The 16,089-nt window shown below is 39.5% G+C and overlaps 2 long non-coding RNA genes across 2 annotated transcripts in view; one reads left to right on the forward strand and one right to left on the reverse strand.

Moving 5' to 3' along the window:
• Positions 1-16,089, forward strand: part of LOC142072197 (uncharacterized) — a 50,511-nt gene that overhangs the window by 3,831 nt on the left and 30,591 nt on the right. The window lies entirely within an intron of this gene.
• Positions 1-16,089, reverse strand: part of LOC125637186 (uncharacterized) — a 40,535-nt gene that overhangs the window by 2,038 nt on the left and 22,408 nt on the right. Inside the window, exon 2 of the long non-coding RNA XR_012668588.1 lies at positions 2,735-2,857. This is a non-coding gene — a long non-coding RNA (uncharacterized LOC125637186). The remainder of the gene's footprint in view (positions 1-2,734; positions 2,858-16,089) is intronic.

Here is a 16,089-nt window from a genome sequence, read left to right on the forward strand (position 1 = left end):
AGTTAGCATGAAAACACATCTCTGACTCATGTATGGATCTTTCTTCAGAACAGTAGAAAATATGTGCTTTTTTTCATGTACTAGAAACATGTTCAGGTGCTGAGAACCTGCTGCTCCCAATGGGCTCAGTTGTATTCCAATGAAAGCCAGCAGCAAAATTCCTATTGACCTCATTGGGACCCAATTTGGGAAAGCATCTCTATCTGGAAAGTATTTCAGCAGGTTCTTAACTTCAAGCATATACATAAGCCCCACCGAAATTTAAAGTTAAGTATGTGATTAAGTGCTTTCCTGAATCATAGCCTGGAAGCCCATTGACTGTGATGGGAGAGAAGGGTGCTGAGGATCTGTCCCTAATAGTCACAGAATAACAGAATGTTAATGTTGGTAATTTTAAAAAGTAAACCTCTCAATATTTGTTTAGTCAAGTCTATTATTATTTATTTTGCAAGACTGATTTATATTAGAACAGTAAAGCTCTTTAATAAACCAAAGAAGAAACATAGAAAACAACAACTGTGAAATGCATCTGATACTAAGGGCTAGTCTACACTAGAAGCGTTACAGCTCTCCCATCGGCATAATAAAACCACCTCTGTGAGAGGCGGTAGCTATCCCACCGACATAGTGGTGTCCACACCAGTGCTTAGTTTGGTGTAACTTATGTTGCTCGGGGGGTGGCTAACTCAAATTCCTGAGTGACATAAGTTATACTGCCATAACCTGTAGTGTAGACAAGTTCTAAGAGTTGTGGGGAGAGAGGGACTTAACAAAAATTTGTATTTTTATATTATTATTCTAATATAGGTCACAATTATTTAGCTTTAAGTTAATGCAAAATGATGATCACAGAGCACATAGGTAATAATTAATGGCTTATATAAGAACATAAGAATGGCCCTACTGGCTCAGACCAAAGGTCCATCTAGCCCAGTATCCTGTCTTCCAACAGTGGCCAGTGCCAGGTGCCCCAAAGGGAATGAACAGAACAGATAATCATCAAGTGATCCATCCCCTCTCACTCATTTCCCAGCTTCTGGCAAACAGAGGCTAGGGACACCATTCCTGCCCATCCTGGCTAACAGCCATTGATGAACCTATCCTCCATGAATTTATCTAGTTCTTTTTTGAACCCTGTTATGGTCTTGGCCTTCACAACATCCTCTGGCAAGGAGGTCCACAGGTTGACTGTGCGTTGTGTGAAGAAATACTTCTTTTTATTTGTTTTAAACCCGCTGCCTATTAATTTCATTTGGTGACCCTTTAGTTCTTGTGTTATGAGAAGTAGAGAAACAACACTTCCTGATCTACTTTCTCTACACCAGGATTTTATAGACCTCAATCGTATCTCCCCTTAGCCATCTCTTTTCCAAGCTGAGAAGTCCCAGTCGTATTAATCTCTCCTCATACGGAAGCTGTTCCGTACCCCTAATAATTTTTGTTGCCCTTTTCCAACCTTTTTCCAATTCCAATTTATCTTTTTTGAGATGGGGTGACCACATCTGCACACAATATTCAAGATGTGGGCGTACCATGGATTTATATAGAGGCAACATGATATTTTCTGTCCTATTATCTATCCCTTTCTTAATTATTCCCAGCATTCTGTTCGCTTTTTTGATTGCCTCTTCACATTGAGTGGATGTTTTCAGAGAACTATCCACAATGACTCCAAGATCTTTCTTTCTTATGACTGATCTTTTCTCTAGTTTTGATCTCTCAAAGAAGTCACTACATGTAAGGGATTAATCTCATAACAGATATATAGATTCATAGATTTTAAGGCCATAAGGGACCATTAAGTCATCTACTTTGACCTCCTGCATAACACAGGCTGTATAATTTTACCAAGTTACCCCTGCATTGTGGCAAATAATGTGTGTTTAACTGAAGCAGGTCTTTATACAGATTTTATCATGGAGAGTCTGAAAATTCAATATACATACAATCTAAAACTTGTGATAACCTTGCATACTGGGCAACAAAATACAACTTATTATAGTTGATTTGATATTGATGGATGAAAACACAGGAATCTTTGGCAATAAAATATCCGCTTAATACAATATCTTCAGCGGTACTGCAAGAAAACAAGGATATAAAAAATCAACCATTTCATGTAGGGCTTGATCCAACTTCCATTAAAGTTAATAGGCTCCCATTGACTTTAATGGAACTTATTTGGTTCTTAGTCAGTTTTTGATTATACAAATTAATTGTGAAGAGAAAAATGTACTTCTAATAAAAGTTCTGAATGTTTTAAATTATAAATAAGCCTTACTAAAAGGAAAAAAATGTCTTGTAGATCACTACATGTAGTACAAATTATTTGTAAAACACTCACAGAATGAGAACATTCTGTCATTTCTTTGCATTTTGTTCCTATCTTTCTTTTAATGAAAATGTTATTTATTTTCTTAAGCAACAAAGAAAAAATACCATATAAATCATAGTTACATCCTAATATAAAAATATGTATATTTAGGTGAATCAGATAAACCTCCTGTAAGCCAGTGAGATCTGCTGAGTGCTTAGCACATTTCAAAATCAGTCCATCTCTAGATTTAGGATCCTAACCTTAGGCTCCAGTTTTTTAAAAAAATATTGTCCTAAATAAATAAAACTTTTAATATGGTGTAATATCTTGAAAAGCTACTGTCATTGTTGTTCTGGAAAATTATCAGCGTAACAGTTTTTTACCACACAGACTGAAAACTTTTTGCTAAATACTTACCAATGAGGAATCATGAAAGGCACGTAAGATGCATGTTAAACACTTCATAAATTAAAGCTTCAGTGTAGGGCACTGAAGACCTGTCTTCAAATCTGGGCAACCAGCTCTACCCAATTTTCTCATCTGCATGTGCAGAGACAAAAACAAATGTCACTGAAAGATATCACACCATACTAAGAAATAGACTTTGATGAGTGCAACACTTTACAAGATGAAAACATGGCATATTTCAAAACACTCTTAAAGAGAAATTTTCAAAGGGGCCTCAACATGGCCTCTTGGACTGAATGGACAGAGCAACTAAGGATGAAAAGATGGAAATACATAAACCTGGCTGTAGAACTTATTAGTTGCAAAATAGTTATGCCAGTAACAGCCCTAGTGCAGATGCAGTTGTAGAAAGTGTTTTTATACCAGTATAACTTATACTGGTATAAAGCTGAAGAAGAGTGCTCTGTGGCTCAAAAGCTTGTACCTTCCACCAACAGAAGTTGGTCCAATAATACCTATCAATCATCTAGACACTTTTTAGAATCACTGAGCTTAGAGGCTGTTCTATGTGAAATGCATGTGATGGTTCCATTCAGTTCCCAGTGGACTTCACATAACAAAGGCATCACAGCTGGGATCTGTCTCACCAGAGAGGGTAAGCACTGAAGGCCTTGTTCTCTGAGTTGTAGAGTGACTCCTCTGAGCAAATGAGAGTTGAGGGCACTCTCCGCCTAACAGGAGGTGCACAGCCTTGGTGATATTAGTATGGGCCTCTACATCTAACTGTTACTTTCTTTTTAGACACTTGTGCAGGTCAACAGTAACCAAAAGTTTTAAATACCCCTATCAGTTAGGCTTGAGGCCATTATAAAGGTTCTGTGAAGAAGTTTCTTGTGGCTGCTGCCTGAGCTATATTTGGCCTTTCAGTTCTAGCCATGTTGATCTGGCACTTTTCAGGGTAGCTAAATTAATTCATTGAAAACCAAATGAATTAAAACATCAGAGCAAACTGTAACAGAAAGTAGGTTTAAGAAAAAGTAGTCCCTGAGTAGTTTTTCCTCTCATTGAGTGACTGAAGTGCTGTGCTGCCTGTTTCTAAGACTGCTGAGCACTACCAAATTGGGGGGAGGGTGGGTGGCTAAAATGAGCAGCTTTTAGATATTAATTTTTAACTGTCTTTTCTATTGTAAGCAATTTTGAACATTGTTACTGAAAACAGGTTGTTAGAACTTTTTTAAAGTATGTGAAACTAAAATAAAACACAATCTAAAATTTTCAGAAAAATAATTGGCATTTTTTTGACCAGCTGTAGTAATAAATAGACTTGGAGCTGGCCTTCAGCATATAGGTGAATTTCATTCTGTATGTCTATCTCTGTGGTACATGAGTACTCGGAAGCAGTGTGGTTGGATATATCTTGAGTGAGAGATTTATTCTATTCTCATTTATCCCAGTTTTACACTGGTGAAAATCCAGTGACTTCAGTGAACTCACCCAATTTACAGTGGTGTGAGTGAATGATTTGTCATTTAGAAGTGGATAATGTTTGATTTTTAGAGGACTGCTTGCCTGAATTTTTTTTGCTTCTATTGATTTTAGATGAAAAACAAAAACATATCCTTTGCATATTTATAGTGGCAACTCAATGGTAGCATGGTTATTAAATCTATTTTCCCATGTAATATTAAATAGGAACTGAAATGCCTCATTTATATTTTACAACGGTAATAGTTCTGTACATTAGTAATGGCAAATACACTGAAAAATCAAGGAAAACTTTAAAACAAAGCTGCTATTGAGTGTTCTGGAATGTAATGTACTGCCAGGATGACAGAAAAGGTCTGTAGCTTCTAGCATTTAGCAGTAAAATTGTTCTAATGTTGTGTTTACACTATTTCATATCTTACCTCTGTTATATTCTAAGTTCTCAACTTCCACTGAATAAAAATATTCTGATTCATCAAAGAAACAAAATTTAAAGACTGGCCTTCCTAGAAATATTCTGTTGCTGCGCTGCAGAAAGCGGGTGCTGATACAAAAAATAAGCACCATAGATTCTGCTTAGTTGTAATACACATTCGCTTGCACAGAGATCTTTTGTGTCTGTCCGTTAATCAACATTTGAAAGTTTATCTGAGCCAAGAAAATGAAATCAGCCTGTGTAACAATTGGTGAAAGAAAATCAAAAATATAATGTAGCAGAGAAGGGATTTCTATTTTGATTTCGTTGCATGTACCAGGCTTGTGACACATTTTGTTACTTTGTGTTCTAGACTTGACTAGTCACAGCAAACAGCTTTGAAAGGTTGGACTGAAAGTCTTGATGTTGTTTTTAAATGGGAATTTTATCTTCTGTAATAAACAGCCTTAATATATAACCCAAAAATACAGAGATGTAAATCTAAGAAGATTGAGAACAACTGGAATTAGGTCATTTGGAATTATTACAGATTACTAGAAATGAGAGGGGAAAAAATGGTCCCTGGATAGAACTGGCGTGTGGGCAGTCACCTTTGCCCCCTTCCTACTACAATGAGCAGAGCTCTGGCGGACCTGAGTACTAAGCCCACCTTTTTCACTTTTGCATTGAAATTACTTTTTAAAAAAAAAAAAAAAAAAACCGTGAGGACAGTGATCTTTGAGGCTCTGATAGGGCCATGGAGGACACCCCCTTGTGGAAAGAAAAAATATAGTTTACCTTTGGCTGTTTGAGTGGTCTGACTGGGAGTACAGTATGCTGTCTCATGGCAGAGCCTGGTCTGAGAGCCACATTAGGGCTTCTACTCAGGGTAACAGAGCAGAGTCATTGTTCTTTGCTTCTGAGGAAGGCAAAAGCTATTTATCTATGATGTTTTGAGGACTGCTACATAGAGGATAGAGCCGGGGACTGTGGGATTCAATATTGAGTAAAATGGCTGCCCAGAATGAAATTTTCTGTGAAAACCCAATGACTCAATTTGTAACTGCCAGTAATACTGATTGTCAGTTTAGGAATATGTTTGGGGTTGGGTTAGGGTCAGGGAGAGGGAGGGATAGCCCTGCTCATCTGCTGGAAACCTTGGGGTCACCCACCCACTGATGATGACCACCTCCACTAGAACGATATCAGGCAAGGCCTTTGCTTGCAAAGAGCTAAGCACCCTGTGCTCCCGTGGGCCTCAAATGGAGGGTTAGGTCACTCAGCACTTTTTCAACACCAGGCCCTCAATGACCGTGTTGTTAAAAAAGAAAAAGAAGCAGAAACCTGACAGGATTCTCTCTATATTTTTTTTTCTTGTAATTCAAGCAGGCTCTTGCACCATTAAAACATTGGCATCTATGCAGTTTGGATGCCATCCAAACTCATCTGCTGAAAACTAAAATATTTCCTACCAACAAGCCCTGACAGTTTTCTCAGCTTTCTATGAATTTAATGCACAGAGCCTCCCACCCTTAATGTTGATTAGCACCTGTACGTAACTCATGCAACTAAGAGCTTTGCTTAAAGAAAAGGGAGTCAGATTTCATTGGTATTTTTGTCATGTATCTTTTGTAGATTTCCATAGGTTAGCTGTCACATAGCCTATTTACTTTAAAGATGAAACACACAATAGAGCTGATGTAGTCTGCAGAACTTTTATAAAATCTCAGTTTCCAATGAGGTTTAATTCGAGCTTGAGGGGGGACAAAGGAAAAAAAACAGATGTAGAATGGAACTGGGTTAACTGTTAAATAGCTCAAATAATATTGAGGAATTCAGACACTTATTCAAACCTCTCTGAACCTCTTTTGGGCTGAAAATCAATCAAGGAGTCTCACATGAACAGAAGGAACAGGCACAATCGCGCTCTCACTAATAAAGTCAATGGGAATTTTGCCATTGATGTTGATGGGATAAGGATCAGGCCATTGGAAGAGGCCCTTCAGTGCTTCTGCTTTCCATGTCACCCAAATTGTAAATTAATGTCTCCTAGAAATACATTTAATTTTGCTTTAATAAGACAGTTATTGTCCTGTAACCTAATAAATGCCAATTGACTGTTTAAATTAATTGAGCTTTAATAAATCAATTTAATCGATTTAAAACTCCATTGTCTGGACCATCTTGAAGCTACACAGAGCTCTTCCTCAGGTCTCTTACTTTTTAATCATACATTTATTGACATTCTAGATGTGTAGGGTTTGTTTGTACTGCACTGGAATTTAGAAACAAAATCTATAACTTTTAAAATAACATGCCATTCTAAACTGCAGTTGCATTGAGGTAAAAACTAGTAAAACATTTTTTTCTATATGAAGGGCTCACTTGTCAAATGTATTTCAATTTTGTAAACTATTCATGTAAGATCTCTAATTCTAGAAATATACAATACTAAAGAAAATATGATTAATCTAACAGTACCACCACTAAGAAACAAGTTATTATTAAAAAAGCAATTTAACTTTTAAAAGGTTATAAACGCAAACATACGTACTGTGATACAGAATCCTATCCATCAATTTTACCCAAACTGAACATTAAGTGCAGTCTGTACTTTCTTTACAATGCATGCATTTCTTTAAAAAAGTTACTCCTGAAGCTATTCTGCTTCTTTTTTTGATGGTAGAATCTGTTTTGGGGAAAAAATCCTTTCAAAGATTTTGTTTATAGATCGTAGTGATGATGATGGACAGATGGGTATTTTGCAGCCAGTTCGGTGTGGAGCTCTTGCAGCAGTTTGAGGCTGAAATGAAGAACTTTCAGACACTCTTGTGCTTCCAAATTTCAGGGGGAGGAGCGACAAGGATGAGTTTGATGTTAGAGAAGCAAGCACTAAGTTTTAGACGATGGAAAATGTAATTCACACAGCTACATGTAAAATATCAGTGTGTTTTCTGAAAAAAGCTTCAGAGAATGTGTGAGGCTGGTGCTAAAACCTTTTCCCCTCAAAGGAACCACTCTGACTATACAGCAAATGCATTACTTCACAGGAGAATTTGAAGTTTCAGCTTCTCTTTTTGTACTCTGCCTCCTATTCTCTCTTCTCCTTAGATTCTTATAGTGCGCTTGTCACTGTAGAATCTGAGCAAATTCCCATAGTGCATAAGCAACATGACCACACACACACACCCCCGCCACCTCCTTGCTGTTCATTCTTTCACGCATCCTCTTCCCAGGGACTTAAGTGTATGCTATGTTGTGTAGAGTTTTTTTCCCCCCCCTCCTTTCCTTTCTATCTCTCGCTCCCCATCAATCTGTGTTCTAAACATTTTCATGACAACTAGATGAGAACTGCAAATATCCCAGTGAATCCATAAAAATATCCCAGTGAATCCATAATATATGGATTTAAAAATAATATCATACCAGTGCTAAATTGTCCTTTATTGGTCAGCCATTCCCTCTCTTCTGCAAAGAGCACTAGAAAGGACAGGGAGATATGGAGAGAAGGCATGGGAACATCAACCCGTACTGAATATTACAAAGCATAGCAAAGTTTTAAATAAAGAGGCTTACTCTTTTCACTGCACCAACAAAACATTATATTATACAAGATTTGTAGTTATTCATAATTTGTTTATTGTATTATTATTTATAGTTTGTACAGCAATAACACTGTCCTAAATACTTCATAGACGGACACTATAATCCTTCTGCCCCTTCTATGCTCTCTCTCCTTTAGGCAGGTCCGCAGGGTTATGTGAAAGTCCATATCTAGTGCAGTAACATATTGTGTCTGCATAGCAGAATATTTGTCCTGAATTCCTCATGGTCTGCCAGGGTCACTGCACTGCCATGAAATTCTGCCCTCTGCTTTTGCGGTGTGATTTGTGGTATAAGGGTGCTATTCAATAATGAGGTAAGGATACTTCATCTTCTTTCACTGGAGTGAATGACCCTGGCTTTAGTGGAGCTACACTGATTCACAACAGTTGAGGATGGCCCTTGTCCTTCCCTTCAAATGCTATCTTTCCCTCCGTACGTATCTGATCCAGCCTCTTCGTCCCCTCGCCTTTCTACTCCACCAGTGATGCCAGCCTCAATGTCCTGTTCATCCATTTCCACAACAAACATCTCTGTGCCTCCTATCATGAAGCCCCTTACTCCTGGAATAAACTCTTTTTTCTCTCATCTGCCAAGCTACTTCCTTCTCTTTTAAATCCTTAATGAAGAAAAAAAAACCTACTTATTTTGTACTGTCTACAATAAATGGCTTAATTATATCCGCTCTTTCATATGTTTATTTTATGTATAGTATGCTGACAAATTGAACAGGGCTCAGAGAAGAGCCACAGGAATGATTAATGGATTGGAAAACATGCCTTTATAGTGACAGACTCAAAGAGCTCAATCTATTTAGTTTAACAAAGAGAAGGTTCAGGGGTGATTTGATTACAGTCCAGAAGCACTACACAGGGAACCAATTAATTAATAATGGGCTTTTCAGTCTAATAGACATAGAATCATAGAATCATAGAATATCAGGGTTGGAAGGGACCCCAGAAGGTCATCTAGTCCAACCCCCTGCTCGAAGCAGGACCAATTCCCAGTTAAATCATCCCAGCCAGGGCTTTGTCAAGCCTGACCTTAAAAACCTCTAAGGAAGGAGATTCTACCACCTCCCTAGGTAACGCATTCCAGTGTTTCACCACCCTCTTAGTGAAAAAGTTTTTCCTAATATCCAATCTAAACCTCCCCCACTGCAACTTGAGACCATTACTCCTCGTTCTGTCATCTGCTACCATTGAGAACAGTCTAGAGCCATCCTCTTTGGAACCCCCTTTCAGGTAGTTGAAAGCAGCTATCAAATCCCCCCTCATTCTTCTCTTCTGCAGGCTAAACAATCCCAGCTCCCTCAGCCTCTCCTCATAACTCATGTGTTCCAGTCCCCTAATCATTTTTGTTGCCCTTCGCTGGACTCTCTCCAATTTATCCACATCCTTCTTGAAGTGTGGGGCCCAAAACTGGACACAGTACTCCAGATGAGGCCTCACCAATGTCGAATAGAGGGGAACGATCACGTCCCTCGATCTGCTCGCTATGCCCCTACTTATACATCCCAAAATGCCATTGGCCTTCTTGGCAACAAGGGCACACTGCTGACTCATATCCAGCTTCTCGTCCACTGTCACCCCTAGGTCCTTTTCCGCAGAACTGCTGCCTAGCCATTCGGTCCCTAGTCTGTAGCTGTGCATTGGGTTCTTCCATCCTAAGTGCAGGACCCTGCACTTATCCTTATTGAACCTCATCAGATTTCTTTTGGCCCAATCCTCCAATTTGTCTAGGTCTTTCTGTATCCTATCCCTCCCCTCCAGCGTATCTACCACTCCTCCCAGTTTAGTATCATCCGCAAATTTGCTGAGAGTGCAATCCACATCATCCTCCAGATTATTTATGAAGATATTGAACAAAACCGGCCCCAGGAACGACCCTTGGGGCACTCCACTTGATACCGGCTGCCAACTAGATATGGAGCCATTGATCACTACCCGTTGAGCCCGACAATCTAGCCAGCTTTCTACCCACCTTGTAGTGCATTCATCCAGCCCATACTTCCTTAACTTGCTGACAAGAATACTGTGGGAGACCGTGTCAAAAGCTTTGCTAAAGTCAAGAAACAGACAAACAGACAAGAGACAAACGTATAACAAGGTCCAATGAGTGGAAGTTGAAGCTAACCAATTTCAGACTGGAAACAAAGTTTAAATTTTTAACAGTGAGGGTAATTAATCACTGGAATGATTTACCAAGAGTCATAGTGGAGTCTCCATTGCTGCCAATTTTTAAATCAAGATTGGATGCTTATATAAAAGATCTGTTCTAGTTCATCAAACAGGAATTAATTCAGGGATAGCTTATGTTCTGTGTTATGCAGGAAGTCAGACTAGATGATGAGAGTGGTCCTTCTGGTCTTATCTATAAAGCTATATCAAATAGCAACAACTAACAGAACCACCAAGCTGCTCACATGGCTATTCTGAGTAATCACAGTGAATGGAATCTGTCTCTCCCCTTCCTGTGTTAGCAATGTTGGGACCCCCAGTATAAATGGGCCACCAGTTGCCAATACCATTTCAGCCTTGTATCATCTAACTGTGCTGGCAATAATCTATGACGAAATGCTCAAAACACCTATTCTGCCTTGATTTAGAAAGAGCCTCACTCTACTCAACTTGCCTGCAAGCAAGTGGTGAAAATGTAGGTTCATACATTTCTGTCACAACTCATGAATCTCAAATCCAGGCCCACAAAATTCATGGGAAGGGCCATGCTTCAATCATCTACCTGGCAGCCTGCTGGTAACAGCTTACCTGAGACCCATGAAGACCAGCCCCAGTGTGAGGCTCCACCTCTGATGTCCAATTGACAGTATCCAGAGCAGTTGATTGGTCTGACTTAAGCCAGCAGTAGGAACAGAAAGCTGTCTGAACAACTGGACTCTACCCTGTTTTGGACTGTGTGCTTCCTGTAACCTGCTCCTGCTTCCCCGGCTTGCTCTCCTAGCATTCAGATCTGGCCTGACTCCTGGCGCTGGAATTGTGGTTCCTGGCTTCTGAATCATCTCCTGCTTCTGACCTCCCGGTATCCCAACCCAGCTGAATCTTGACTCCTCTCTCATGACTGTGGACTCTGGCTCTGATTACTAGGTCTGGCCACCCACAACCCAGCTGTGACAATTTCCTGTTTTAGTTTTATTTGTTTCCCCAATCAATAGTACATGAGTTCAAAAACTCATTAACAAAAGTGTTTTGTCTAATGCACAATGTTCTAACATACATTTCAGAGTAACAGCCGTGTTAGTCTGTATTCTATTACCAGCAGAAGAGTGAGTTTGTGTGTGTATGGGGGTGGGGGGGGTGAGAAAACCTGGATTTGTGCTGGAAATGGCCCACCTTGATTATCATGCACATTGTAAGGAGAGTGGTCACTTTGGATAAGCTATTACCAGCAGGAGAGTGAGTTTGTGTGTGTGTGTTTGGGGGAGGGGGGGTGAGAAAACCTGGATTTGTGCTGGAAATGGCCCACCTTGATTTTCATACACATTGTAAGGAGAGTGGGCACTTTGGATAAGCAATTACCAGCAGGAGAGTGAGTTTGTGTGTGTAGTTTTTGAAAAAGGGTGGGGGGGTGAGAAAACCTGGATTTGTGCTGGAAATGGCCCAACTTGATTTTCATACACATTGTAAGGAGAGTGGTCACTTTGGATAAGCTATTACCAGCGGGAGAGTGAGTTTGTGTGTGGGGGGGCGGAGGGTGAGAAAACCTGGATTTGTGCTGGAAATGGCCCAACTTGATTATCATACACATTGTAAGGAGAGTGATCACTTTAGATAAGCTATTACCCGCAGGAGAGTGGGGTGGGAGGAGGTATTGTTTCATGGTCTCTGTGTATATAATGTCTTCTGCAGTTTCCACAGTATGCATCCGATGAAGTAGCTCACGAAAGCTTATGCTCAAATAAATTGGTTAGTCTCTAAGGTGCCACAAGTACTCCTTTTCTTCTAACATACATTGTACACACAGATATATGCCCTGAGCATGGCAAGAGATCTTACGCAGACATATAGGTCCCCTATAGTATCCTACACAGACATAAAACATGAGACAAATTTACTGAGCCAAGAAATACAGGAGTCAGGAGTATGGCCTAACTTGTTGATACTAAATAATTGGTTAATTATTAGTAATACAGATCAGCCTGAACCAAATGTTCTAATCTGAGCAACACTGAACTTTAAAGCAGAATTAAAATTGGTAACAAACCCCAATCTGAATTTTGTGATTAGGATTTACCTCTGCAATATCTCAAATGGGCACGCAAAATCCAAACACTGCCAAACTTTGAGGTTATTCAAAATCTGTACCTGAACCTGGATAAAGTGTGGTTCTGCCTCATTTCCAATTATTATTGTTAGGAGTTACGAGAGACAAGGTTATGCCCATATTTAGAAAGACTGTGGTGCCCTCTGATGTTTATTTTTTGAAACTACCCAGAGAGATTTATTTAATATGTTTGCTCACTTTAGAAACTAAGCTCAGTTACCAATGTCTCTGAGTACATATATTGTTAAACACAACCCTTTTTTTTTGTTTGTTTTGTTTTTTTAAAAACAAGCAGTCATTCCGACACACCAGACTCTGACATTTAAATCTGGGAATTGTTTGCTGTGATTCCTAATCTGATTTCAGTTGTAGTTGCTAATGGAGAGAAAAAAGGCCTCCCAAATTCACCTCTGCCTCAGTCAAAAGTGAACCCTGACCTCAAACTACAGGAGGTGATGATCTGACCATGACATTTGTAATTTTCAGCCCCTTAGTCCCCAAATCTCATCCAAAAGCAACCCGCAGGGTGTGCCCATCCGAATGCATAAAACCAGAAATCATCTTTGGAATTACATGGTGGTCACTATTGTAATCTAATCCTGATCCCATCGTCATGTTTGCAGTGTTGTTGTAGTCATGTTGGTCCCACCATATTAGGAAGACAAGGTGCATGATGTTTTATTTGACCAACTTCTGTTGGTGAAAGAGAAACGCTTTCAAACTACACAGAGCTCTTTTTCAGGTCTGGGAAAAGTATTCTCTGTCACAGCTAAATACAGTTGTTTAGCACAAGTAGTTGATACATTTTAAGGGACCACTCAAGATGAAGTGGCCTGTTAACACCCCTACAGTCATAAAACAAAACAAACAAAAAAAGACTTGTGAAACCTTTAACAAACAAAACCTTTAATCTCCATGCCAGAGGACAGCTATAGGGTCCCTGAAATCAAACCACCAGATAGTGATCAAATCAGCAGACAAAGGGGGTGCTATGAGGCCAACCAGCAATTCTCCAACAGCACCTACTATAAAGAAATCAAAATCCCACACTGCAATTCACCCAGCACTTTAAGGATATCATGAAATCCTTCCCAAAACATTACTCCAAGGAAAAAATCCTACAGTCTCATCCTCAATCCCATCTCAGGGATCTTCTATATGCTTCCAAGATACACAGGTAGATCCATCATATCTGACTCTTACTGAAAGAATATCAGAACTCATAGACACCATCCTCAAACTACTCACCACACAAAGGGCCAGCTTTCTCCAGGACACAACTGACTTCCTCCAGAAACTCTGCAACATTATCAACCTCCATCAGAATGCTATCCTTGCCACTAGGGATGTCACCTCCATATACGCCAACGTCCCTAACAAATGGTGGCATTGATTCCTATCTCAAACATCTCAGAGACAATGGACAACACTCAGATATTCCCTCATAATACATTGTTAAACTCCTCCATTTCATCCTCACCCATAACAATTTTACATTCAACAACAAACACTTTGGCCAAACCATGGGAACAGCTATGGATATGAGGATGCTTTCCAATATGCCAACTTCATGGACAAATGCACCAGAAAACCAATGATATACCTAAGCTACCACAATGATATTTTTATTCTCTAGACAGATGACCTAAACTCCCTCATAGATTTCCACCATCATTTTAACAACCACCAGCCATTCATCAAATTCTCTCTAGAATATTCCTGTACCAAGATCAGTTTCATGGATGCTATGACCAGTTTCAATGATGGAACCCTATATAGACAACTACATACAAGAATACCACAGATCACCACACTTACCTCCATAGATTCAATAACTACCTCAATCGCACCAAGAAATCTGTTATCTACAGCCAGGCCCTCAGATGTGACAGAATATGATACAAGGAGAAAGTCCAGGAGCACACCTTAACACACTTAAAACTGTCTTCACCAAATAAGGATGCTCCACCAGAGAAGTAGATCACATCATGGAATGGGCTACCTAAATACCCTGAGAGAACCTGATTAAACACGGGGGGGGAGGGGGGCAGGGGGAGGGGTTTGGGAGCCTCTGACCACACATCCCTAGTTGTCTTCTGCCACCTCCCCTGGAACCCATATGGGGTATCCTTAAACAATTACAACTTATACTTGATGTATAGCAAGCATATATGTATATAGCACTCTGACCTCACTTCCACCAATTTTACGTGTTGAGTTACGCTGAAGTAAATGTCGTTACTCAGTAACTCAGTACTGCCAACTGCAAACATTCTAATACCATGAGCCAGGTGCAGGGGGGAATCATGAAGTGTGCTTAAAAATAAGATTTTTTTAAAAAATGTTAAATTTGGGCTTCTTTTTACTTGCCTTCTGGGTTTTATGCCTTTTGGATTCACGCTTTTAAGTTTTTTTTCTCTCTGCAACCATGAAGGATAGAAATTCTCATTTATTATAAAATGAGAGCTGCATTCTCATGTAATAATAGCATTCCAGGAGCTGACTCGAAAGGAAAATACCAAATATCATGAGACACACAATAAAATCAAGAGAGCTGGCAACAGTGTGGGAGTGTGGCTGCAGAGACCAAAGGTGATCCCCCATCTTGGAAGGCAGGGTCTGGATTGCAAGGATAGATCAGCAAACTGTAGATGGTACCAGGTACTAGGTGCTAGTTGCTATAATATAAAACCTTTTTGAATAAAGGAATAATTTTTAAATACAAATTCTCATTGCTTTAATGCAAATAGAATCCCTGATGACTGAGGCTGTTTGGAAGTGGCCATGAATAAGCACATCTCCCAGGTAGCCTGGCTCCATCCACTATTTTGGCTACACCAATTGCCTCAAAGACCTCAAGCAGACATTTTCACCATGGGGGTCTTGCAGCTTGGCATGTACTATAGTGAAAATCAAGCCCTAGGCATTGTTTTTATAAGTCTGACCTGGCATTATTTTATGTATTTTTTTAATCTATGTTATATGATGTATTTCTCTTTCCCTGAACTCATCTCCTGTTGCATTAATATTTAATATTGATCTTTTTTTAATTGGCTGTGCTGTAAAAGCATGTAGTATGAAGACACTGCCTGGATAATTTTTGCTTCACAGAGCTTTTCACAAGGAAAAGAAATGAAGTTAGCCTCATCGCTTTATTGTTTTTTTGGGTCAACATTTGATTAGACTCACGTGCTAAAAGCTTTGTCCTCAAATGCCGATGTTATTGATGACCAAGATGCAAATGGGTTTGGGGTGATACCATTAACATTCATCTCCTAAAAATACGTTGTGGGGCGAATCCTTAACCCTAGGAGTTTTTACATCTACTGAGGTGTTTGACTCCATAACTAATAAACCACTCGCATAGATTATATTAACACGTTAACAAACGGGTTGTTCACTGTTTATGCAGTAAATGAGCCTTATAAATAGGGTTGTCAGTGTTCCCTGAATGGCTGCTAATTTATGTGCAGCTGTTTGATTAATCTAAAATGCACACCATTAGAGACGACCAAACTGGTTCAGAGGAAACAAGAACCGATCCAAACATTTGAGTGTACTGCCGTGCTGCCAGCTCTGA

This window comes from Caretta caretta, chromosome 5, assembly GCF_965140235.1.
Source record: "Caretta caretta isolate rCarCar2 chromosome 5, rCarCar1.hap1, whole genome shotgun sequence".
In the NCBI taxonomy this organism is placed as follows: domain Eukaryota; kingdom Metazoa; phylum Chordata; order Testudines; family Cheloniidae; genus Caretta; species Caretta caretta.